Here is a 7685-nt window from a genome sequence, read left to right as displayed (position 1 = left end):
TCCTTTCCAGTGCCTGACAATGATATTCAAAGAATCTTTATTTCTAATTTACAAAAAGATATTAGAGAAAAACTTCTGTTTTCTGAGTTTACTTCTTTCCAACAGTTGTGCGCAACTCTTCACAATTATCAACTGACTGTGAGTCAAATGGAACAAGCAAATCCTATGACTCCGAGTGATAAGGGTGATAGTAGTCAACAACTATTTGGGAAGTTTAAACCGAACAGAGAGTCCATTAAATTCAATGAAAACATCATCAACAACAATGTGAATGCAGCATCAGGTGTGCCTCCTATTTCTAAGTTTTTCAAGAAAGAAAGAAAGTTTACTCCTTTGAATGAATCATTGCATAGTATTATGAATAAGTTATTGGAACAAAATGTGCTTACTCTTCCTCCTATAAGGCAAATAGATCCTGCAAAGATTAATTCACCCTATTTTGATAACAAATCTTTTTGTCAATTTCATCGTCATCCTGGGCATGATACTGAAAAATGTTTTGCTTTGAAGGGTAAAATTCAAGATTTGATTGATAATAATACTATCTCTGTTTCTAGTGTGAATGATAAAGGCAACACATCTGTAGCTCCTCCTAACCAAAATCTTCAGATTTTTACTGATCCATTACCTTCTCATACCTCTAATGCGATTGATACTACTGATTCCTCTGTCTCACCTGATGATCTTGTGTCTATGACTCCTAATGTGATTAACTTTGTGGAGTAGCAGAAAATCCCTAAAGAGCCTTCCATCACCTTTGATTCCAGTGAAACTATCAGGGCACCTGATGGTCCTTTATATATAGTTGCAAAAGTCAAGAATACACCTTGCCGTGGGGTGCTTATTGATCCTTCTTGTATGGTTAATATCATTACTGAAGAATTTCTTTTTACTTTGCAATTGAATCAAGTAATCTATGACGAAACAAATGTGGTTGTGAAACTATTTGATGCATTTTCTTCTCCTGCAATTGGTTCTATTACATTACCTATTGAGGTCCATAACAAATCCCTTGATGTGGACTTTGCTATTATTCCATCATCCGAACAATTTCGTGTGAAGCTAGGCTATCCTTGGCTATCTTCCATGAAAGCTATTGCTTCTCCTATTCACAAGTGTTTGAAATTTCCCCATAATGGTGAAGTTGTTACCGTCAATCATAGCCTCTTTAAACCAGCTGAAAGAACTTCTAGCGTTCCTATTGATTACTTTTGGCCTAAACAATTCCAATCTCTTCCTCCGCGAAGTGATCATCTTTTTAAATCTTATCAAAAGTGAAAAAAAGATATGATCTTATCTCTAAGTGAACCTAGAACACCCAAACTTGACATTCCTATCATTCTTGAGAAGGAGGTTCTTCCTTTGAAAGATAAAACTAATGTCTTTCCTCAAGAAGATTCCCAACCCATTCCTATGAATGTGACTATGCCTATATCTAATAAACTTCCTAAAAGTAGACCTATACCTCCTCGTCATGATGGGCTTGGTCTCCTTCCTAAACCAAATATTCCTCCCTTATATGGAGCAGTTCCTCCTCCTTCCTCTTATGGAGAGAAGAGACCTTCCTCTTCTCCTATTATTCAACCTAAGAGACCACAACCTAAACACCCAAGTGATAAGGATGAGAACATTCCTCCTCCTCAATCTCCTCATCTTCCTACTAAGACTAGACGAAATCATTCTGCACGTGAACACCGACGAAAGTGTCGTCTTAGAGCTCAGGCAACTGCTTCTCAAACTTTGCAATCCCCAAAAACACCTTCAGCCAGTATTATTCCATTTTCTCCTCAGTCGACGATTGAGCCGAAATCTCCTAAACATAAGATGCATGATGGTCTTGATCCTGTGCGAGTTAAAGATCCTATTTTTATAAATCTTGATGATGATATAGATGAAAATGTTATTCATGATGAAAATGTTACTCCTGTTCATTCTGATAGTGAATATGAATATGTTGATGTTGATAACCATTTATCTAACACATTTTCTAAAGCACTTATCCTAGCTCCTAGACAAGAACAACGTGGCTCGGAACATGAACATAGTCCTTGTTTGGATCTTGTGATAGCTCCATCTGCTGTGTTGGATGTTCCTCCTCTAGCGTGTTTCCTACCTTCCCGAAATATTGATCAGCAAGATCGGGGGGTAGATGACGTGCTAGACTAGTTCATTAGCATAGCAGATTCTCTCCTCCTCTCTTGATTTTTTGTTACTTCTTCTATGTGTTATTCTCATTCTTCTATTTGTTGTCCTTAGTGTTGTCTACTTGAGGACGATGCAAAGCATTGAGATCTCTTTTGGTCTCTCTCATGTTGACTCAAAAGACACATGTGTTCCCTTCTTCTAGGTGACCTTCCTTGATTGGGGAATGAAGAACAATTATGCATACATACATATGATATACATGAATTATCATACAGCATACTGACCCCGAGGAAAGCGAAGTCACCTTGTGCTTTGTGTTTTGTGTCTATTATCCCTGGGCTTATCTCACACTTGGGGGCTAAATCCTTGTGATAACGTGCTCCTTTCTCATTTCTTATATGTATCACTACCTTAAAGCAATCACCCCCGGTGAGGCGTGTGCGATCGCTTTAACGTAGGGGGGCATACACCCCGTCTATCCCTTCAGGATACTTGAAAATTTCTTGACAAATTTAGCTTTGCCTTGAAAATTTTTGATATCTTTCTTGCATGACTCATAGTGAGGGAACCTTACTACTGACAGTCATGGTTCTCCCTCGTGATCTTCCCTTTTACTTTGTCAATCGAAGTCGTAAGATCCTTAGTCCACTGGGGGCCTGGTGTATCTTGCCTTCTTGATGTGGTGAAAGTCTTTCAATGTTGTTTCCTTGTACTTTACCGAAAGTATGAGCGTACGCTTATACTCCCGCTAAAGTGGGGGCTAAATGTAGCGTCCTAAAATTGCGACACTTGCAATTTCGACTGCATTTGGGTCTTCACGATGGTGACACAACACGGAACCTGAATGGAGACCCCGAAACTTGTTCATGACATCAAAAACTGCATTTTTCAGCACCTTGGCCTGATCCTCCTTGCACCCCGTTGTCCCTGGAGGTGGGACCATGGCGCCCAGCGCCTTGGTCCCCCAGGACCATAGCGCCCAGCACCCTGGTCCCTGGCCCTATTTTGGGCCCGGTCTCTTATGGGGCTTCGGGTCTTTAAGTTTGCAAATTGGAAAATAATGTTTCCTGGTCGGCCTAAGGTCGGGAAAATCAGTCTTTTAACCCTAATTGACAAGTATATAAACTACATTTCTTCTCCCATTTTGGTAAGATGGAAAGGAGGCGAAAGCAATATTCAAACATTTAAGCATTCAAGCATTCCTTCAAGCAATTGATCATTCTAAGTCTCCATTCAAGGCTAAGTGTTGCATTCAAGACAAGGATTCAACCATTGAAGAGGAGATCACTTACAACACATTACATACTACATACATTACACCTTCGCATGTAAGAATACAAACATTCTTACAACAAGGTATCAGTACTTGTTTACATTACAAACATTTACATTTACAGCATTCTCATTTCTTGGTTAATTCCAAAACCGGGGTTTGACCTAAAGGCAAACCCCTCATCCCTAACCCCCCAATCGTCCTCTCTTTTCTGTGTGTAGGTTGCAGGTACGCGGCTATAATTGAAGATCTAGAATCCTTGTGCAGAGACGAACAGATCCCCCTTCGTTTCGCGGATTTTTCGGAGGACCGTGTGCACGCCGGGCGCCATCGTCCCGTCAACTTTCGCTCAAATTTGCAGAACAGCACCGTCTCGACATTTTACTGCTAATTCCAGGTCCGCAGCTTCATCCCATATCCCTATCTCTGTTTATAAGTGAATATTTCCTACTTTACATGCATTCTTAGTTCAATCTTTCTATCTACATTCTTTACAAAAGAGGGTATCCTTGATGTCTTAACCCTTGAAACTCATTTAGAATCCAATCTTGCATTGTGTGGGATTGGATCTTGTGGGTTTCAACCCCTCTTTTGAATGTAAAGTCCCTCTTAAGTGAAAACCATCAACCCTAGTGACTCTCCCTTCTCTCTCCTTGGAGTTGGGGAGGGGAGAATGACTAGGGTTCGATTTTTCCGCTTTACAGAATATAATTGGCACAATTGACTGCCTCAGCCCAAAATGAAGAACTCATAGCTCGAGACTGTATCATACAATTAGCCATCTCTCGTAAGGTTCTGTTCTTTCTCTCAGCAACACCATTCTGCTGAGGGGTGTAAGGAACTGTAAACTGATGCTGTAAACCATGCTCATTGCAAAAATCTCTGAAAGCCTGATTTACATACTCCCCCCCATTATCGGTGCGTATCCGCCTAATAGAAAGTCCAGATTGCTTCTCCACAAATGTCTTAAAAATCCTGAATGAGTCAAAGACATCAGACTTGTACTTAAGAAAGTACACCCATGTACGTCTGGAGAAGTCATCAATAAAAGTGAGTACATAACGGGCCCCTGAAAAGGAAGGAGTCGGAAAGGACATAAGATCACTGTGTACCAACTCTAGGGCTGCCCTAGCATGAGAGGCTCGACCCTTAGGAAAAGGATCTCGATGATGTTTGCCAAGGACACAACCACGACATACACCATCTGTACAAGAAATCTGTGGAAGCCCAATCACAAGTGCCTGTGTACTCATCTGCTGTAGATATCTGTAATTGACATGGCCGAAACGCTCATGCCAAAGCCTGCTCACTGAATCTGCATGTGCTATAAGAGAGGAACCAACAGGGTCTGAACTCTCAAAGCCATCAAAACTATATAAGTGAGATGCAGAATCCACACTCCCAGTAGCCACAACCAAGTCAGGATCATGAAGATCTCGAATAACCACATCATGAGGTGAGAACTCAACTGTCTAACCAGAGCCAGAGTGGCAAATCTGATAAACGGATAGAAGGTTTGTCAAAATGTCAGGAACCAAAAGCACATCCTGAAGACAACCACCATCCAATGAAACAGTACCAGAACCCTGAACGGAAAGTTGTGCTGAGTCACCAACTGCAATATGTCGAGTGCCGGTAGGGGCAAGAGCAGTGACCAAATCCTCTGTGTGTGTCATATGGTGAGAAGCACCAGAATCTAGAATCCAAGTGGATGCGGAGGACAATGCTCGTGCAGAAAGAGCATGACCTTTCCCTGTGGGCTGTGAAGGAGGCTGTGGTGCACTGATATTATGCTGCTGCATGGCTTCCTCCAAAGCCTCTAAACGTTTCCAACACCTAGAAACGGGATGTCCTTTCTTGCCACAAAAACTGCAAGGATCACTTGATTTCTTCTTAGTCTTGGAGGAAGACTCACCAGACTTTGAAGATTTACCCTGTTTAGAATTGGACTGTGGTTTTGAATCAAACTTAGGTGGAGGCTTGGAGGGATTCTCACTAGCCTCTGAATCTTTCTTAGGCTTCGGTTTCTGCTTCTGTTTTCCTTTGGAGGTCTGGGCTACTAATGCTTGGTTCTATGAACCTGAAAGTGAATCCAACTGCTTAAGCTTAGCTTGCTCACGAGTCAGACGATCACAAAAGACCTCAAAAGAAGGCATGACATGGTGAGCACCCAAGGCATCCATGGTGGAATAGAAGGTCGAAGAGAAGATCTGAAATGGACCTCGAAGCTTGGAGAGAATCAGGAAAATGCACTTTGTATCAGTCTTAGTCTTACCACAACCCTGCAAGATAGATCTTTGCTGTTTGAACTTCATCAGAAAGTCCTCAATAGAAGGAAACGAATCAGGTACCAAGGAAGTTAACTCTGCCTCAAGCTGCAAAGCTCTGAACTTGTTGACAGTACCGAAAAGTCCTTCAAACTTGGTCCAAATGGCTCGAGGAGTGAGATAACCCTCAAGATGAAACTGGAGACTGTCGGAAATGTGTAAAGCCATCAATCCCATAGCCTGATCCATATTGTTCCTATGTTGCATAACCTCAAAGGGACGTGTCAACTGAGGTTGAATCTCATCCAAATAGGACCATAACCCTCTAGACTGGAGAAGAGTCATCATGCGACCCTTCCAAGTGTGGTAATTGTGCGGTGTGAGAGATTCAATAGGCTTGTCGGCCATCTTGTGAACTGTGCCTCAACTGCTCTGAATTTTTTAATTATTATTAAGTGGTCTTTCAGAACTAGATAGAAGATTGCAGAAGGGGTTTGATTGTTTTGTATTGGTGTTTGTATATTCTGGTTTTCTGATGTAAATAACAGAAAGCAAGAGAAAATACCCCCCCACAATGCAAAAAACTAATCCCCAGTACAAACTGAAAGCCAGAAAATGATAGAAAGCAAGAATGGGTTGAGACAAAATTTGGAGCACCTGAAGAATTTTCTGATGAAATAGACTGTAGATATGGAAAGAGCACAGAACCACGTTTCCAACGCCTATTCGTTTGCGAAAAATGGAGTCCGTATGATAAAGATATGGCTCCTAGAGTGCAAAAAACTTGTTCTGACTTTGACTGGCAAAAAACACTGCAAAACGGCAAAATCAGAGAAAAAGACCTACATCAATTAGATCGCGCTCGAAACCAGCTTTCCAACGCCTATTTCTATTTGAAAATCCGAGCTAAAATGCCCGAGTTATGCCCGATTTCGTGAAAGAGCTCCAAAAAACCCAAATAGGCCCTTATAGCCCTCAAGGGCTAAAAAAAATAAGCCCCTGGTCCGCAGGGCGACCAGGGGCTAGCGCTCTGCTGGTGGCGCGGTGGCGGTGCAGGGGCGGCGGCGGCGGTGCTTGGGCGGGGCGCGGGTTGGGCGCGGGCGGTAGGCAGCGCGCGAGCGGCGCTGGGCGGGTTACCACCGGGCTGGGCGGTGGCGGCGCTGGCCGTAACACTGGCTGCGCCCAAAAACTTAAAAAAAACTGCGTTTTTTTAAATTTTTTTTAAAATTTTTTTTGCCTCGGTTTTCGTGCCCTAGGGCCGTACGACCTTGGGGCAAAATAAAAATTGCCTTCTGGAGCAACTGTGTCCAAATCGGACGAATTTTATATGGAAATAGGGGTTTTTGGGCGCTACGAGCTCAACGGTGAGGTCCGTTTGGGCTCAAAGTGCATTGAAAAAAAACCCCCCTATTCCAAAAATAAAATTAGAAGACAAACACAGATCTGATGCAACCAAAACCTGAAAGTCAGATCTAACCCTCGTAGCTCCAAATTCTTCAGAAGACGAACAAGAAGCAGCAGATCTGGAGCTCTGATACCATGTAGAAGTTGAGAAAGCCAACTTCACAGACCCCGAAGATCACCTGCATGCAAATAACCTGTCACAGAAAGAAGAGATGGAGACAAACAAGCAGGGGTGCTCTGAAAGTTGAAAAATGTATTCATCCGAGAAAAATGAATCAAGAATATGAATAATACAAGAGATCAATCCTTATAAAAGAGATCAACACCAAAAGGAAAACCTAACCCTAAGGTGTGTGCATTTAATAATTAAATATTAATTATTAAATGACTAATATGTGCATAAAGGGAAATCTTAAGAGGAGAGCAAAGTTAATTAATTACTTTACTCTAACAAAATCGAGTTTTAGTATATCTTGCAAACATGGCATTCCATCAGATCACACTTCTTTGAGGCATTCTATTAATCACTATACATTTTTACCAAGGTAGTTACAATTACAATATTTCTATACGATTTGTATGTGGGCAAAATCTAT

The sequence above is a fragment of the Cryptomeria japonica genome, chromosome 3, assembly GCF_030272615.1.
Source record: "Cryptomeria japonica chromosome 3, Sugi_1.0, whole genome shotgun sequence".
Taxonomy (NCBI): Eukaryota; Viridiplantae; Streptophyta; class Pinopsida; order Cupressales; family Cupressaceae; genus Cryptomeria; species Cryptomeria japonica.
This window is presented reverse-complemented; position numbering follows the sequence as displayed.